Genomic DNA, 16,600 nt, shown 5'->3' on the forward strand with positions numbered 1-16,600 from the left:
GTATGATCCGTACAAAAGTACCCTCCTGCATTTAGAACCCTTTTAAAGCTGAGCACTGGGTGCGTGAATCGTTTTTAGTGCACGTTGGAAAAGGCTGAGTTAGGTCTACACTTCCCTCACATCCACCAATTTTTGGACTCGCATTCAGGTGAATGTTTTGAGCTTTTTAAAGTCTATTTTTTTCCACCATAAAAACAGGAGAAAAAATATTTGTGAGGGGAAGATTTTTTTTATTGTGCACTTTGAGAAAAAAGTAGAAATGTCGAGAAAAAAGTCGAAATGTTGAGATTAATGTTTAAGTGCAATTTCGAGAAAAAAGTCGAAATTTCGTGAATAAAGTCGGAATTTCGAGAATAAAGTTGAAATACATTTGGACTTTTTTCTCGATATTGTACTTCAACATTAATCTCAACATTTCGACTTTTTTCTCAACATTTTGACCTTTTTCTCGATATTTTGACTTTTCGACTTTTTTTCTCAACATTTCGACTTTTTTTCTCAACATTTCAACTTTTTTTCTCAACATTTCAACTTTTTTTCTCAACATTTCAACTTTTTTCTCGACATTTCGACTTTTTTCTCGAAATTGCACTTCAACATTAATCTCGACATTTCGACTTTTTTTCTCGACATTTCGACTTTTTTTCTCAACATTTCGACTTTTTTCTCGACGTTTCGACTTTTTTCTTAAAATGTATAATGAAAAAAAAAATCTTCCTCCTCTAAAATATTATTTAAATTTTTCTCCTGCCTGGGATGTATCTGTCGATTAATTTTAATCCTCTTCGCCCTCGACACAATCTGCAGTCCCGACTCAATTATCACGGAGAAAAGTCAGCCTTAAAATGAGCGATTTGCCCCCGGCTCCCATAGAATTGAAGCGTTTTTTTGCCTGTTAAGAAATTTGATCTGATGTTTTCGGAGAAGAGCCGCCGGCCCAGAGCAGCAGCAGCTCACGGCCGGTTCAACCTGCGCTGTCGTCCCGGGGAGAAACCTGCAGCTCTGTGGAGAATTACCGCTGGCTGAAATAAATCATTTAGGAAAATAAATGTTGGTTTAATAGATGAAATCTAACAGTTGTAGCTACGCCTGTTAAGAAATTTGCTCCAAAAATTCAGGATGATGACGCCTGCCTGCTCGGGAGCTGATTTATGGTTCCGCGTTAAATCGACGCAGGGCCTACGGCGTAGAGTAGGGCGTACGGGCGCGCGTCGCCGCGTAACCTACGCCGTAGGCTCTGCGTTGGTGTAACGCGGAATCATAAATCAGCCTTTATTCTGGCGAGGTTTGAAAAAGACTTCGCAACAACGGGCAAACGAGTGATTATGTATATTCACTGAGTGATTATTATGAAAGTAAAATATATATTTCTCGCTAGAAATGTAATCAAAACGCGTTTTTATGCAGAAACTAACTCAAAATATTGATTTTATTCACTAAAAAATAAGAAATGTCCGCCATGTTTTTTTTTTTTGATTCAGTCCGCAAATGACGACGAAAAGCATTCTGGGAAATTTTTCTGGCCCTAGATCTGCTAGGGTGCATCTGAAAACCCTTGCTCCGTAGGGACAGATTCATAGCCACTACCCTCGTTTTCCGCACTCCCCCTAGATGAAAAGAGGAATTGGGACACCACTACCCTCACGGGAAAAACGCAAAATTTAGGGGTAGGGCTGAAAAGTAGGGGTAGTGGGTGTATTGGGACAGGGCCTAAGTAAGGGGAGTAAGAGTTGACGGCCTTGATCAGGGTCAAAGTGGTTGATCTCGGTTGCAATCCAGGCGCTTGAACCTGGGTTCTCCAGACTCCAGCCCTCCTCTGTAACCACTAGGTGTGTCGTCTAATGAAATAAAAACGACACTTTTCTAAAAACAATGAAATGCCTTATTTGGTATCATTACTTCTTGATTACATTGTGGGGTATGGTGATCATGTTAGTAGCTACAGAAGTGAACAGTAAAAGAAAACATCCAGAGAGAAGATAATTCGAAAGAAAGAAAGAAAGAAAGAAAGAAAGAAAGAAAGAAAGAAAGAAAGAAAGAAAGAAAGAAAGAAAGAAAGAAAGAAAGAAAGAAAGAAAGAGAATATCCAAATTAATAAATACGTTTATGAGGAAGTGTTATCAACCAAAGCAACATCAGAGTTAGTAGTTACAAAAAAACTTGCTAAAAAAGTGAAATTTTTTTTTTTAATGAAATGAAATTTAATGAAATAAAAATAAAGTTATTTTTTATAGAACGAAAACTAAATAAAAAGTAGAAATTTATGCAACTGAAACAAAAAACAATTCCAGGTAGAATTGACTGTTTTGATTTTTGTTTTGTGCCTTGTTTTTTAATGTTTGACATCTATTTTCTTTACACTGTATTCTAACTACCCGTGCCTTTAGCAGTTCCTTTATTTAATCACTCAAAGGAAAGAATAATTGATTTTATTCTGTATGGCATTGTTAAAAGAATTCATTCACCCAAGATGTTTTTGCAAACAAAAATAAAACTAATGCATTTTTTAAAACTAAAACTAGCGATGCACTTGTTAAACTAAAACCAAACTGAACCAAAAAAATGTATTAAAACTATTTCAACAGTCCCAAACTATTATAACTCTGAGCAAGATGGTGCTATTTAGAGAAGATGGAGCTTTTAAATGATTTAGAGCCTTAAAGGTTGAGATACCAAAGGCTGCACCGCTGATCCCACCTGCTACAGTATGTCCATTGAGACATCAGATATATTTTCTTACAATCTACAAATAAGTGGGTGCAGGACTCACAAACCTTCAAGCTAGTAAGCTCTTCTAACATGCTCAATCAAACAAAGGTATACAAGTCTAAACAAGTCTTCATTTGAATATGAATTTATCACAAAGCATACAAAACAGAGCAAGAAAGAGATCATACAAAAAGGATCAACAGATGTGTAGCTACCCACTAATTATCTATTTGTGTTTATTTGAGAACCAAACATGAAACTACCAACATGACAGATTCCCCAAGAGTATCACGCAGCATGACAACACAATCCCAAACCTCATTAGGAGACCTGAATAGAAGATAGACTGTTGATATTATTAACAGCTGTGCTGCTCATGTATGCCATGACCTATGTGTTCATTTAGCTGCTCCACTATGTGGTAATAAATCACTAATATAAAAAACATTTAACTTTTGGCACTGTAAAGGTTCTTATAATAGTTTTTTGTTGTTTTTTTTTCTTTCCTTTCTTGCTTAAATCAAGAAGAGTTAAAACTTTATGGAATCATTCAATAATAAGAAAAAAAATCTGGCATCACATTTAAATTTTTAACAAATATATGTACATGACTGAATATGCAATTACACTGCGGTTAAAACGTGTAGACCTTATTAAGCTGTTGCATTTGGCTGATTGACAGAAAACATGGCCCCAACAAGTGATCTGTCAAGTGAAACAAGAGAAAGGATTATAGTGTAAAATTCCTCCAAGGAGGTAATTCAACACTGAGTGAAGCAAAATATGTCATTTGTGTCCGGCTCTGCCTAAAATTGGGAGCGAGTACAAACAGAAGGGGAAGATTGTAAAAGAAACACTTACAGGAAGACCAAGGAAGGTTGTCAATGTCAAATAAATATGCCATGAAAGAAAAAAATAAATAAATAGGCAGAAACAGGAATCAATATTTGTGAAGCTCTAGGAAATTAGGTTCACATGCACAAAAGCTCATCATAAATCATCAGTAGCATCAAGAGAATTGCACAGGGCAAAAGAGAAGTGGTAATAGGTTGTGGAAGATGAGATCAAAGTGGTATTGGGTGATGAATCATAAATACTGGAATGTTTTTTTTTTGGTGATTCAATGAAAAATACCAAGATGACTGCATGAGGAGACGGACAGTGCTGTACAGTATAGAGTTGCATGTCAGGTAAAGGACAGATGAGATGGCATGCATTAAATCTACAGATAATGTGTAGGTATGAAGGTAATTTTTGCCATTTCATCAATCAAAAGTAGGTTTGTATTTTTCAGGACGATAATGCATCTCATTTTGGAGCAAAGAGTGTTAAAAAACAAACAACCTTTCATCACAGAAGACAGATGCCAGTAAAAAGTCCAGGTTAATCTGATTGAAAATGTATGGAGGATATTAAAAAAGAGAGAGAGAGAGAGTCCATGACATACTCCATCCTGCAAACCTTATCTTACTATATGTGAAGTTAGGAATGATGGGTCGAGGGGGGAAGAAAACAAGGAAAAACAATAAGCTATCAATTACAACAATTTTATTTTTTTTATGGCCAGAATGTTTTATTGTCAAATAAGTCAATTTTGTTTGTCACATACAAAATATTAGCAATTGATTATCTAACAGCGGTGGAGATTCTGATATGACTTCTGATATGATTTGAGATTTAATTAATGACATTAGTAGGTCTGTAAATCCTTTTGTCATTTGGTAGTACATTAGAAATGGGTTGTTGAAAAAATAATGATTTTCATTTTTATACAAAAATTCCATTCCAAATGTATTTTTGTTCTGTCAAAAACATATGAATGAAATTTAAAGCAACCATGTAAAAACTTATAAATGATATATAATAAATGAAAAGTTGTTAGCCCGCATTTATCCTAAGGCAAAGGATTTCACACTGTTCTCATATGTCTGTCAGCAGTGGGTTTATCCTTCGATATTTTATTGTCTAACTTAATTTACGTGTTATATCTGGGTAGACATTGCAGCGCTGGCACAGCAATACAGTTTTGCTTCACCCACCACTAAGGCCACTCTTGAAAAGAGGCTGCAACAACAGAGACATTGTAGTATTTTGAAGGAAAGCTGATATTTTCATTGAAAAACATAAGAAGCAACTCCGTAAGAAGCAACTCCATATGAAGCGTCTTACAGAGCAGGTTTGCTTCAGACACGCTTTCCCCAGAGAAAATATTATACATCTCACTTCACTTAATTTTTTTGAGGCTTATAGTTTTTTTCTCTAACAAGTTAAGACTTTATTTCATACAAACTTGAACAACCTTCAAATGTCTTTTGTAATGAAGTACAGACAATAAAGTATTCTATTCTATTCTATTCTATTCTATTCTATTCTATTCTATTCTATTCTATTCTATTCTATTCTATTCTAAACTACCTAACATTTTATTCACATAGAGTTCAAATGATAACTTGATTAGTGATCAGTAGACAGGAAATTGATATTTCTGACAGCATTTCTAATTATTTTTAGATGGGGGTTTTTGTACCAGCCCAGGTTCCCCATGGTTCCAAGCGAACCAAGATGGTAATAAATAGCAACATTGGGCACATCTGACTACATAGAGAATTTTCCCTTGAATATTCATTGGGTATATACTAAAACCTAATAAAGAGGTCAGTTTCTCAAAGAAATGCCAAGCTAATAGCAGAAGCTACCTTTTTGTTCTAAGGACTTTCAACAGGGGTACAAGCTTCCAAGTCCACACCTTGCTTAGTCCAGGAGGTACAAAGTTTTCTGTCTGTTTGTAGACAATAAACAAAGCGTCCTTGAGCAAGATATTGACCCTCATATTGCCACCTAATGTGTTTCTAGCTTGTAAGACATTTTGGATAAAAGCAGCTGTTAAATGAATGTAATGTATTTTAAGTAAATTGAAATGTCCACTCTGCGTGCACAGTCGTACCATATAATGGAAAAACTCCATTAGTATTCATTACTCATGCGTAAGGCCAGTGTGCAGGTGTTGCTTGTAAGCAGTTACAGCCTAGCTGAGAACAGTGGACCTGTAGCTGGAGGTGATCATTGTTCACAATCTGACTCCTGCCAGGGCCCGTGAATGGACTGTGGATAGGCCATTCACGACAGCTACTTTATAATACATGTGCTGTTCTATAATTCACGTCATGAAAGAAGGAAAAATAAAATAAAAGAGCAGAAATGGGAATCAATATTTGTGACCAAACAAGAAATTAACTGAAGGAAATTAGGTCCACATAGAGAAAAAGCAAATTGTAAATCATCAGTTGCATTTAAACAGTAGATACGGAGATTATATTGGACAAAAGTGAAGTACTAGGCTGTGAATGAGTGGATCAAACAGATATTCACTGATGAATCACGAATCTGCAGTGGGAAAGGAGGCTTTGTTTGCACGTTGACTGAAAGATATATAGATGACTGCATGAAGAAACATTTCCACAGACAATCATACAGGCTTGGGTTGCATGGGCAATTTTTTTTTCATTGCATCAAATTTTTTTTTTTTTTTTTTTTTTTTAAATATTTTTATCACGGTTTTTTCCCCCATTTTATCACCCAGTGCTCCTACCTAGACAGTCCTGGGCATTGCCACCCTCTACCAACCCCGGGAGGGCCCTGCACTGAGCTCAGGTCTCCTCCTTAACCTGAGGAGTGAGCAGGCCGCATCTTTTCACCAGACAGGGTGGGGATTCTCCGGCCGGACGTAGCGCGTGGAAGGATCACCCTATTCCGGCCAGATCCTCCCCACCCCCTCTGGCGCCCCGGTTGGCCAGAGGGGGCAGTAGAGCCCAGGACTGTTGCATGTTTTTGTGAGGGTAGCTCACCTTGCTACCCAAGGGAACTCCTTGCATCAAATTAAGATAAATATACTGATGACAGCCATTTTGCAGGACCATAAAAGGGTTAAACCTCACTTTAAGTAAGACATGTGAACTCAGAAAAGATTGTTATTTTAGACACAATCTGCTGAGGATTTATGGAGGAAATGTATGGAGCTAAAGCAGTCTTTATATTCACAAATGCACAGGATGATTCACAAATGCCCATAACAACATTCACAAATGCACAGGTTAAGATTGACTCATAAGCTCAATTGTAGCGATTAATTGCACAATTAAAGCGATTGAGCTTAGTAACTAAACAACTTCCCATAACAAGGAGATTAAGTAGCCAAACAAGTTAAATTAAAAGTTTCACTTACTGCTCCACTGTCCTAGCTGGAAGCCATGTTGAACTGACTGAAATTCACATGCATATAGTGGTTTTAATGGCTTAATGTGATTGGCTTATGAGTAAATTGTCCCCCAAGTTCTTATGATTGGCTGAAACAAGGGAGATCTCTGATTGGTTGCCGATCATTCCATGTTTAAAAAAAAAAACATTATGGGTTGAAGCAAGTCAGGGGAGTCTCAAAAATGTACACACAAATTAATGCAAAGTCCACAGAACACAAGCCATTTGTACATCAGGTTATATTTGTGTTTGCATCAGAAATACATTTGTGAATCTTCTCCTACGCACCTGTGAAACGTCCTGTGCATTTCTAATTCATATTTTGCATTTGTGAATCTTGTTCTGTGCATTTTTGAATCACCCTGTGCATCTGTGAATCTTGAGACTGTTTTATCTCCATAGATATGGGAAAAAGCAAAAAGTCCATGACAAGGCCCAATTGTTCTAAGATGATCTGTTGGAGCTGTGCAGCAAAGGGGCACCACAGGGGACTGTTCTCTCACCAGTCCCCTTCATTATGTGCACTTCAGACTTCCAGTACAACCCACAGTCCCGTTATCTCTAGAAATACTCAGCTGACTCTGCAGCTGTGGGCAGTGTCTTTCATGGACAGGTTGCTGAGTGCAGAGAACGCTTTGTGGTATGGTGCGCAAACAATCACTTCTTTTTGAACATGTACAAGGACATGAGAACCCTCAAAGGGCATGATTGTTGATTATAGGAGGACCAGGGATATATCAAACGTGATTTACGTCATTGCAGAAGAAGTGCGGGATTTGGAGGAGTGTCAATAACTCAGTGTTCACCTGGACACCAGACTGGACTCGAGACGAAACACTGATGCTGTCTGCAAGAATGGATAAGGGAGACTGAATTGGTAGAGGAGCTTTAGGTCCCTCAGTGTTTCCATATCTTTTATATTTCTGTTGTGGAGAGTGCAATCTCATCTGCAGTCATCTGTTGTGATAGTGGGATCAAAGCCTGTTACGTTAAAAAAAACTGATAAAGAAGATAAAACAATTAAAGAAAAAGAATTATAAAATTGTTAACAGGTTCAGGCAGCTTCAAACAGAAAGCATTAACAGCTTGGGTCATTCATGTCCACTTCACCAAAACAGTTAAGCAGTTTATTGAGAAACCAATATGTTTTGGTGACATGACTCATGATAACAGCCTGTCTGGTTTGTTTCTCTGGGGATTGGGTATTTTAATGGTCACAATCTTTCTTGGTGCTGTTTACACCAAAAGAAGGAGCATCGTCAAGACTGTTTTCACCTCGAAATGACTTTCAAAAGAATGCAGCACTCTACTTTTGAGCCTGGAGGTTTGGATCCACCCCCCTCAGGAAGATCTGCCAAGATGGAGCCTCTGTCTGCAGGGAAGGACTTGTGAGCCCTGGGTGGAATGAAGACAGATAGTTGGTAGTTTATTAGCTAGTTGGACACAGGGAGAGAGGTATACCACAGAGGCTTGCAAAATCTGTTTTTCAGTGCTGCCATCAACCTTTACATGCTGGATGAAACAATGCTGGCAAAGGTTTGGCTATCTTTTAAGGCTCCATCTCAATCAAAGCAAACTTTCACTCCGTTATGTCTGATTACATTTTGGTGCTCTAAGAGAGTATATTATGGTGTGATGCATTGTTTCAAATAAAGAGACAATGGTGGCAGTTTGGAGTAGCAAACATCACCCTTGCAATTTTATTTTTTGCTTAAGCCCCACAGAGGAAAAGTATCTGTTGCTTCCCCCCCTCAGACTGAGTCCAGCCTCGGGCTTCACTGTCCTCCAGAGACGTGAAGAACAGCACTTCAAAGACACATCCCCTCTCTTGGTATACTGTATACCCACTCTCCCCTTCCTTGAATTAAACACTAAAACTTAAGGAATTAATTAGACACTGGATCAAACATGGGTTAGAAACTTCAGTATTCTGAACACATCCAGAGTTATGATAATCACATGTGGAACCAGTGTTAAATTTCATATCCACTATGACAGAAATCATGAGCAGTCTCACGGCTGTTCTGAGGTATAGTCGGAGATACTTTGCCAGTTTTGCTCCTCACACGTATGTGCAGCGCTACAGCCCCGTTAAAATATACACAGATACAACAGCTGCTCCTTGGTTTGATGTTTATAGATAGCGTCAGCTGCAAAGGCTATTTCCGAACTAAAAAGACACGGTAGATCAGATAATATAAGACGCATCATATAGTCCTGCGCATTTCACCTGGAAAAGGGTGATCATGACCTTCCAGTAGATTGATTTTATGTTTAGTATGGTCAAACTAATATATCAAATCTCCTAGCCCTAAGTTACCAGTGTGACATCTTTATTCAGAGGTACATTAAAACGCTCAGCTTGAACAGTATATACTGATTACCCTAACAGACCTAATAGTCTGTGTGTTGATGAAGAGAGTTGATTCATAGCTGCCAATATGAGAAGAAGGCTCTCGGAAACATGCTGGATTGTATGGGAAATCTATGCATATGCATTTATCCATAAACCTAATTCATTGTTATCTTTTAATGTCTTTCCTGGATTGGCAGGTTGGCTGTTATTTGGTGAAGGACAAGCAAGATCTCAAGACCGGCCAGACAAGATCATATGGTTTAGTCTACTATGAAAACAGCCTAATTCTATATTGAGTAAGTATGCCATCTGATATGTCAATTGCAGACGCTCCAAGAGATATTTAGCTTAATATTTATTGATGGGTTTTAAGGATATTCAGTAAACGATTGCATTACTATTTTAGTATTTGAAAAAAAAAAAGTGGGGTGGAAGACAGCTGTTTTATTCTTCCTAATGTTTACATTTCATGTTCAGTTTTTCACCCCCTTCTTGGTACCAGTTTTCAATGCAGTACGATCTATTGACTTTGCTGGGATGGCTGAACTACTGTAAGCGCTGTTGGTTTTTATCGATATGCAGCACAAATGCTCATTGACGGACGAGGAAAACCAATTTTGACAAGGAGGCGATAGATCATAACTTGGCTGCGAAGTAACACTGGCAGGAGGCAGAATTTAGAAGTGCACACGAAGCAAGATAAACATCAGAGGACACGAGCAGCCAGAAAAAGCCATTTAAACTCCTCTATTCAATCCCTGCCTCCTCAAATTTACCCTTTCCTTATTTTTACACTCTTTAAATCTCCCTCTTCTCTTCTGTCATGGCAAATTTTCTTTACCAGCCTCTCTTCCTCTCAGTGTTTTTTTTTTTTTACCCCTTCTTCCACACGTGATGCAGCATGCTCCCTCACACATGCAAGTACACACCAGAAGTCCAACCTCCCACTGTGTGCAGAATGTGCATCGGAGCCACCTGTGTATCACGCGAGGAAGCCAGCATAACTGCCCTCCCTACCGTTTCAGTATGTGCTGATCAAAGAGACACTAAACAGCCAGAAACTACAACTTCTGCAAAAGCATGAATACACAGCACCGCTTCTTTTTTGCATGATGAATTTCACACGTGATCCCTGCCATTTTCACTCACAGCCATGAATATCTGTGCATAGAAATGTGAGCGGTTTATGAAACACATGCAAATGTATCTGTGTTTGATAAACTGTGTGCCTATACAAACACAGATACATGCAAAGCATGATTAGAGGTGTTCACACCTGTGGATGACATCAGCCGCTGATATCTAAGCTGCACAATTACATTGAGTGAAGAGCTTCAACAGAGTGACGGCAGGGGAGGAAGAAGAAGATCAAAGTGAAAGGAGTAGTCTCTGTAGAAGACTGCACACAGCGAAAAGAGAAGGAAGCGAATATAAATGAAGTGGTTATTGTTGAGAGGAGAGGGGACAGGATGGAAGGTGGGGAGAAAAACGGCAAGCAAACCGAAAAAGATATACAGATTTATATTGTCTCTCAAATGAATGATGGAGTAATGACTGAATTAATTTTCATTCCGTGGTTTGAGTTTAAGTGTTGACAGAAGAAGTTAATCAATCACAAGATAGGAATTCAAAATAAGATCCAAACATTCCAAGTTTGTTTCACTCCAAAGCCGATAAGGAATCCACTGTACGCCTTATGTTGATACTAACCTGGTCATTGCTATGTCTACAACACATGCTTCATTCCTCGGATGGGTGTGTGCCTACCCACTGATGTCTAGAGGCAGATTCCTCTTCATCCATTGTTAGGCCTACACCCCCCTTGAAGTCAGAGTTGAATCCAGAGGAACCAGAAAAACTCTTTGGAACAAATAAGAAAAGAACTGAGGTGGCTGATCAGGCTAAATGTCTCACGTGTTTTCTGTGCAGATCATCACAGAAAGAGCCTGCACCGGTTTTCCCACTGAATCTGGTATCATAGCAAAACAGAAATTGGATGTGTAACTAAAAATATTGTGTCTGTGCAAATGGAGGAATTTTGTACAAGCACAACATTTCTTTTCTGTTTCTCCTTCAAGATGTTTCCTGAAAGGGGTAAGGATCATCACCCAGTAGTCCCCCAGTAGAAAAATTGATTGATATTGTATTTACTGATTGATATTGATATATGATTGACAGAAAGAAAAAAAAAAAAAAATATATATATATATATATATATTTTATATATATATATATATATATATATATATATATATATATATATATATATATATATATATATACATGTACACCTTGACAAACTTAAATGGCTGGGGGCAAAACTTTCAACCCTTAACTTTTTCAATCATGTGTAACTCCACCAATAACCCCCTCCGAGATCAAAATGTGGGCTTTAGAATATGGAAAAACTCCACAAGCAGAAAAAGAACAAAAGAGAGGACATAAATATAAATCATCAGATCTACCTAAGTGTTTGTGCGAGGTTAATTTTCTTTTATTTATTCAGTGTTGTTCCACTTTACGCTCCTGTCCTGTCTTTAGTGCATTTGTGAATGAAGTTCACAGTTCAGTACCACCTCAGTGCGGGTGGGGCCTTCATGGCAAGGCAGTTTTCAATAAGGCGGGTGTGAATGAGTTGCAAGACCTTACTCTCTGGCCAATCAGTGGTCTGCAGTCTGGTGACATTGCATATATTGCCCGACTCATTTCGGTTAGAACCCCGGCCAAGTAGGAGCGGGAAAAAAAGGAGGCCCTAACCGGGACTATCACCCAGGGGAAAACCGTTAAAGCAGAGTAGAGTGGAGCCCAGCTGGATAGGTCCCTGTGGAAAAGCCCCTAAGCAGATTCATTGGTTTGATAATCTTCTCTTCTTGTGCTGTTGCTGTAGGATAACATTTATTTAGTATATTTTTAAGGACGTCAACAGAAAATGGGCAGATATACCGACAGAAAAGCTGTCCTTAAAAGTTCTAATTGAGACATTTGTAACCTTATAACCAAGACATAGAGATCTTTTTTCATTACTTTTTCAACATAAAAGTCAATGCAAGGGCATTTCTGGGAGCCGCGCCAGGTAAGGCTCACCCACAAATCTAGGTGATGTGGATCCTTGACTATAAAAAGATAAACATACTCATGAAAGACTCTGGCTCCCCTCATTGCCTCTGTCTATTCAAGTGTGCCCTCCAATGGAGGAAAGCAGTTCGTGTTGATAAAACAGACTCCTCTCCTGAATATACAGTGTAACTCATCCTTGGTTGTGTTCCCTACCTGGAAGTATGGACCACGCAGGAACCATAATCTCATGATGTTTTCCTCCAAAACCAAATACCGTATATCAGACAAACCTGGAAACCTGGAAATTCAGAAACTCTGTGGACAATATTTTTCCAAGCTGGAATCACCAATTATTTAAAATAATCTAAAATCAAACAGTACTAGAGCAGACTTCATTTGTTGCACATGTTCATTAATGACGCATTATACTGTCGTATTTGGAAAGGTCGCTGAATGATTGCTAGCTTCTAATCCAAATGCTAATTCAGTAACTGATTGGAAAAGCACGGTAATGCCATGATAATAATATGCAGATGAGCGCTCATCAGAGCTGCTATCCATCAGTGGGGCGATATTTGAGTGTATCGTACGTGTGGATGTGGATGTGAACGTGCGCTAGTGTATCCATGCTGGCAATCCCGCATGCATATGTACAGGATGTGTGCATAAGAGCGCACACGCTTTCATCAGAATATTTAACATTATAATTAATGTCCAATCAAACCAGTCCGATTGCGATGCAAAATTTGATTAAGCCGGGCCGTAGTCGGTAATTGAGAGACGGAAGCGAATGATCATATCTTCCAAAACTTCCAGAGTCTTTCAGAAGAGTTTTAAAAGTATGATTTCCGTGGGTGAACTTGCACAGAGGTTGAATATGTTCTCCTGCGGTGACGGCCGTGGCTTAGACGTAGACAAATCACGGAATGTGGACTGGTGGCTAGAGAGGTACGACTCCGTGTCCAGGGCACTGCCGAGTGCCCTTGAGCAGGGCACCTCCAACTGCACTGGAATATGGTGGCGCCCTCACTCTGTGACCTGTCCACACATGTTCCCCTATGAATGTATATATTTGTAATTGATCAGAAGGAAAAATGCTATTTCTTTGCATGTGTAGTTTATTAACTTAAGATTATTAACTCTTAACTCCATTCTGACTGGACTTTACTGAGGGTTCAGTGGTTTCAGATCATCAGTAGAAAAATGCTGGTGAAATGAGCTGTCTGGAAGGAAAGCGAGCGGGGACAGAAGTGTTGGTGGATGTCAGCAGACAGAGACCCAGACATCTGTGTGCCACACAGGGCTGGAAGAAAAACAATGAGGCTCTCATGAGCCTGCTTCAAACTCAGCACTTCATATTCAATTTGCTACTCTTTAGTTACAAGTTTTGCTAAATCATACAGTGAGATTAAACATGAATGATGAAGTTTTGCAGGAAGAGCAGATTCTGCTTTCATGTCCTTTCTCTGATTTTATATATGACAGTTAATCACCATCCTCCTGACCTTTCACTGCCCGTTTTCCTGACGGTGGAACCTTCTACAGAGGACCACTGGAAATGACTGTTTGGCATCCCACTGGGATAGCAAACAGTCATTTCCCACTGGGATGCCAAACTGCATAGTTCACTATGTAATGTGCAGATCTGCCATCAAACCTAAACTGACATTTGCTGATGGTGCGTTGAGTTGCAAAGTCAATTTGCCTTAAAGTTGTAGTTGGTGAGTGTATTTTTGTCATATTTGCTGAAATTACCTTTATTTTCAGGTAACATTGCTTAAACTAGGTGATTTGTGAAACAAATCTGTTCCTTTGGTATCACCTGAAGCTTGTTTCCACTGCTCCCTTTGCAGCTCCTCTGATCACAGCCAGGGGGCGTGCTTGCTAAAGGTCAGTCACAGGGTCAAGCACACATTAGACACCCCCCCTCCACGCCTTCCCTTCCAGCCCTGGGCTTCATGTAAACATTTGCACACCGCTGTTTTAGGAAAACTAGATGTGAAGCGGTTGTTAGGTTGTTTATTGAAATGTTGGACAGACAAACACTGCAGACAAAGTTGCCGATTTTTTTCTTAGGCAGTTACTGCTGACACATAAGCAAAGTACACAGAAGAAGACTGTGGCAGAAAGGCAAGCCCAAAAGAAAGAAAGTGACCATGCCTGAAATAAAACTGGTGAATACTGGAGTGGCTTTCATTGTTGGAGGGAGCTGCAGGACCTGAAAGGTTTTCAGTTGGATGTGGAATTAACAGAATTACTTCTTGACCTGTAATCATCTGATTTTTTTCTTGTCTCTGGTTTGGAAGTAGGAATGTCTCTTAAGTTGGTTTCATTTGTTGGCTCAAGATGAATGTACATATTCATTAAAATACCTTCCTGTTGTCATTTCCACAATAAGTAAGTATTATTATTGGATAATATAACAACATTCAGCCCCACAGTTTTCCTCAGATACTTTGAGGTACTTATTTTCAAAACATCCTCTTTATGTCACTTCGTACTTATACACACAGGTGGACAGTAACGGAGTAAATTTACTTGAGTACTGTACTTAAGTACATATCCAGAGGATTTGTACTTTACTTGAGTATTAGATTTCTTTGGTACTTATTACTCTTACTTGAATACATTTCCAAGACAAATATTTTTACTTTTACTCGAGTAAATTTCTAGGAAGGCTGAAAAGTACCGGTACTCGTTACTTTCAGGTCTGCTCTTTTTTCTTCTTCAGGTTTTATATAACATTGTGGTTCTAAAAGCAGCACATCAGTGCAGCTGGTTTCAAAGAGTTAATTCTCAGAAACAAGAGTTAAAAGATCCTTAAATTAATTTAGAAAAAATATAGTAATTTACTGATGTGGAAAATGAGAAATGTACTCTTACTCTTACTTTTACTTTTACTTAAAGTAAATTTAAAAGCATTTACTTGCGGTTACTTAAGTACCTTTAAAAGCAAGTACTTTTCTACTCTTACTCGAGTAATATTTTGACTGAGCTACTTTTACTTGTAACGGAGTAAATTTTGACCAGTAGTATTTGTACTCTTACTCAAGTACTGGGGTCGAGTACTCTGTACACCTCTGCTTATACACCTCCGGCTGAATGATAATGCACTTTTTCCTCCACTGCAAATATGTGGCTGATAGATTTGATATCAGCATTCTTCTACAGTCTCTGATCCAAACTCCTATGGTGTTAGCAACGATGTGTGCGCTTGCCGCCTGCTGGTGTGCAACAATATCAAAGCAATGAATCAGTTTGTTTGCAGCTGATATATTTAGCAGGCATATTCATGACTTTGATCTGAGAACTAAACTACTTCATCTGCTCTTCACTAACACCACTAGCATCACAATAAAACTATGCCTCATTTTGTCGAGTGCTCTGTGTGTGATTCACCAAGATATCACTCACATATCCAACAGAACCACTTTTCAGACGGATTCATTTAGCACGGCTCTTTGACGGTAAATTGTTTTGTTTCACAGCTCCAAGTGAATGTCTCGGCTCCTGTAATGTCATCAAACCCATAAACACCACAGACTTTGTTTGCATCACCTCAAAAGTAAGGAAATGCTTCACATTTAGATTGGATGTTCTTCTTGTTTCCCAAAAGAAAAAAGAAAAAAAAACCTTGTTCCTTCTGGTCTGGGACCCAATACACATTAAAGAATGATGAAACAGAAAGTAACTGCTCATCTCCCCTCAAAATTTCAGCAGCAAAATTTCAACCCACTATCCCAATCTATGAAGAGGAAATGCAGGTTAAGCTTTAAGCGAAAGCACGCGGACTCACAACCATGAGTTCAATAGCACATCTCTGGGAGTCTTCAGCTTTTGAAAAATTCTGCTCATGCTGAACCTGTTGAGATTATTCCAACACAAAAACAACATACTTATTTAAACAAAGCCAAATACACCAGGCTACACTCCCAGCAAGCTGCTCCTGCAGGCACTTAACAACCTCGTTTGGCAAAAGTTAGAAAGCAGCCTCTGACCAAATGTTCACGGCCCAAAGCCAATTCAGACTGGAGCAGACTCAGAAAGCATTAAGTTTTACGCTCTCACGTCGTCCAAACTGAGAGCCACCAGAGGGCAACAAAGAACTATCATTTATCCTGGAAGATAGATCCCCTCCTCATTGCAAACACATTCCTTCCACATTACTTTTGCTCTCATGCAGTTGTGTGGGGTTTTTTTTTAATAAGTGATGCTACCTTCAAT

Source organism: Cololabis saira, chromosome 2 (genome assembly GCF_033807715.1).
Source record: "Cololabis saira isolate AMF1-May2022 chromosome 2, fColSai1.1, whole genome shotgun sequence".
Lineage (NCBI taxonomy): Eukaryota > Metazoa > Chordata > Actinopteri > Beloniformes > Belonidae > Cololabis > Cololabis saira.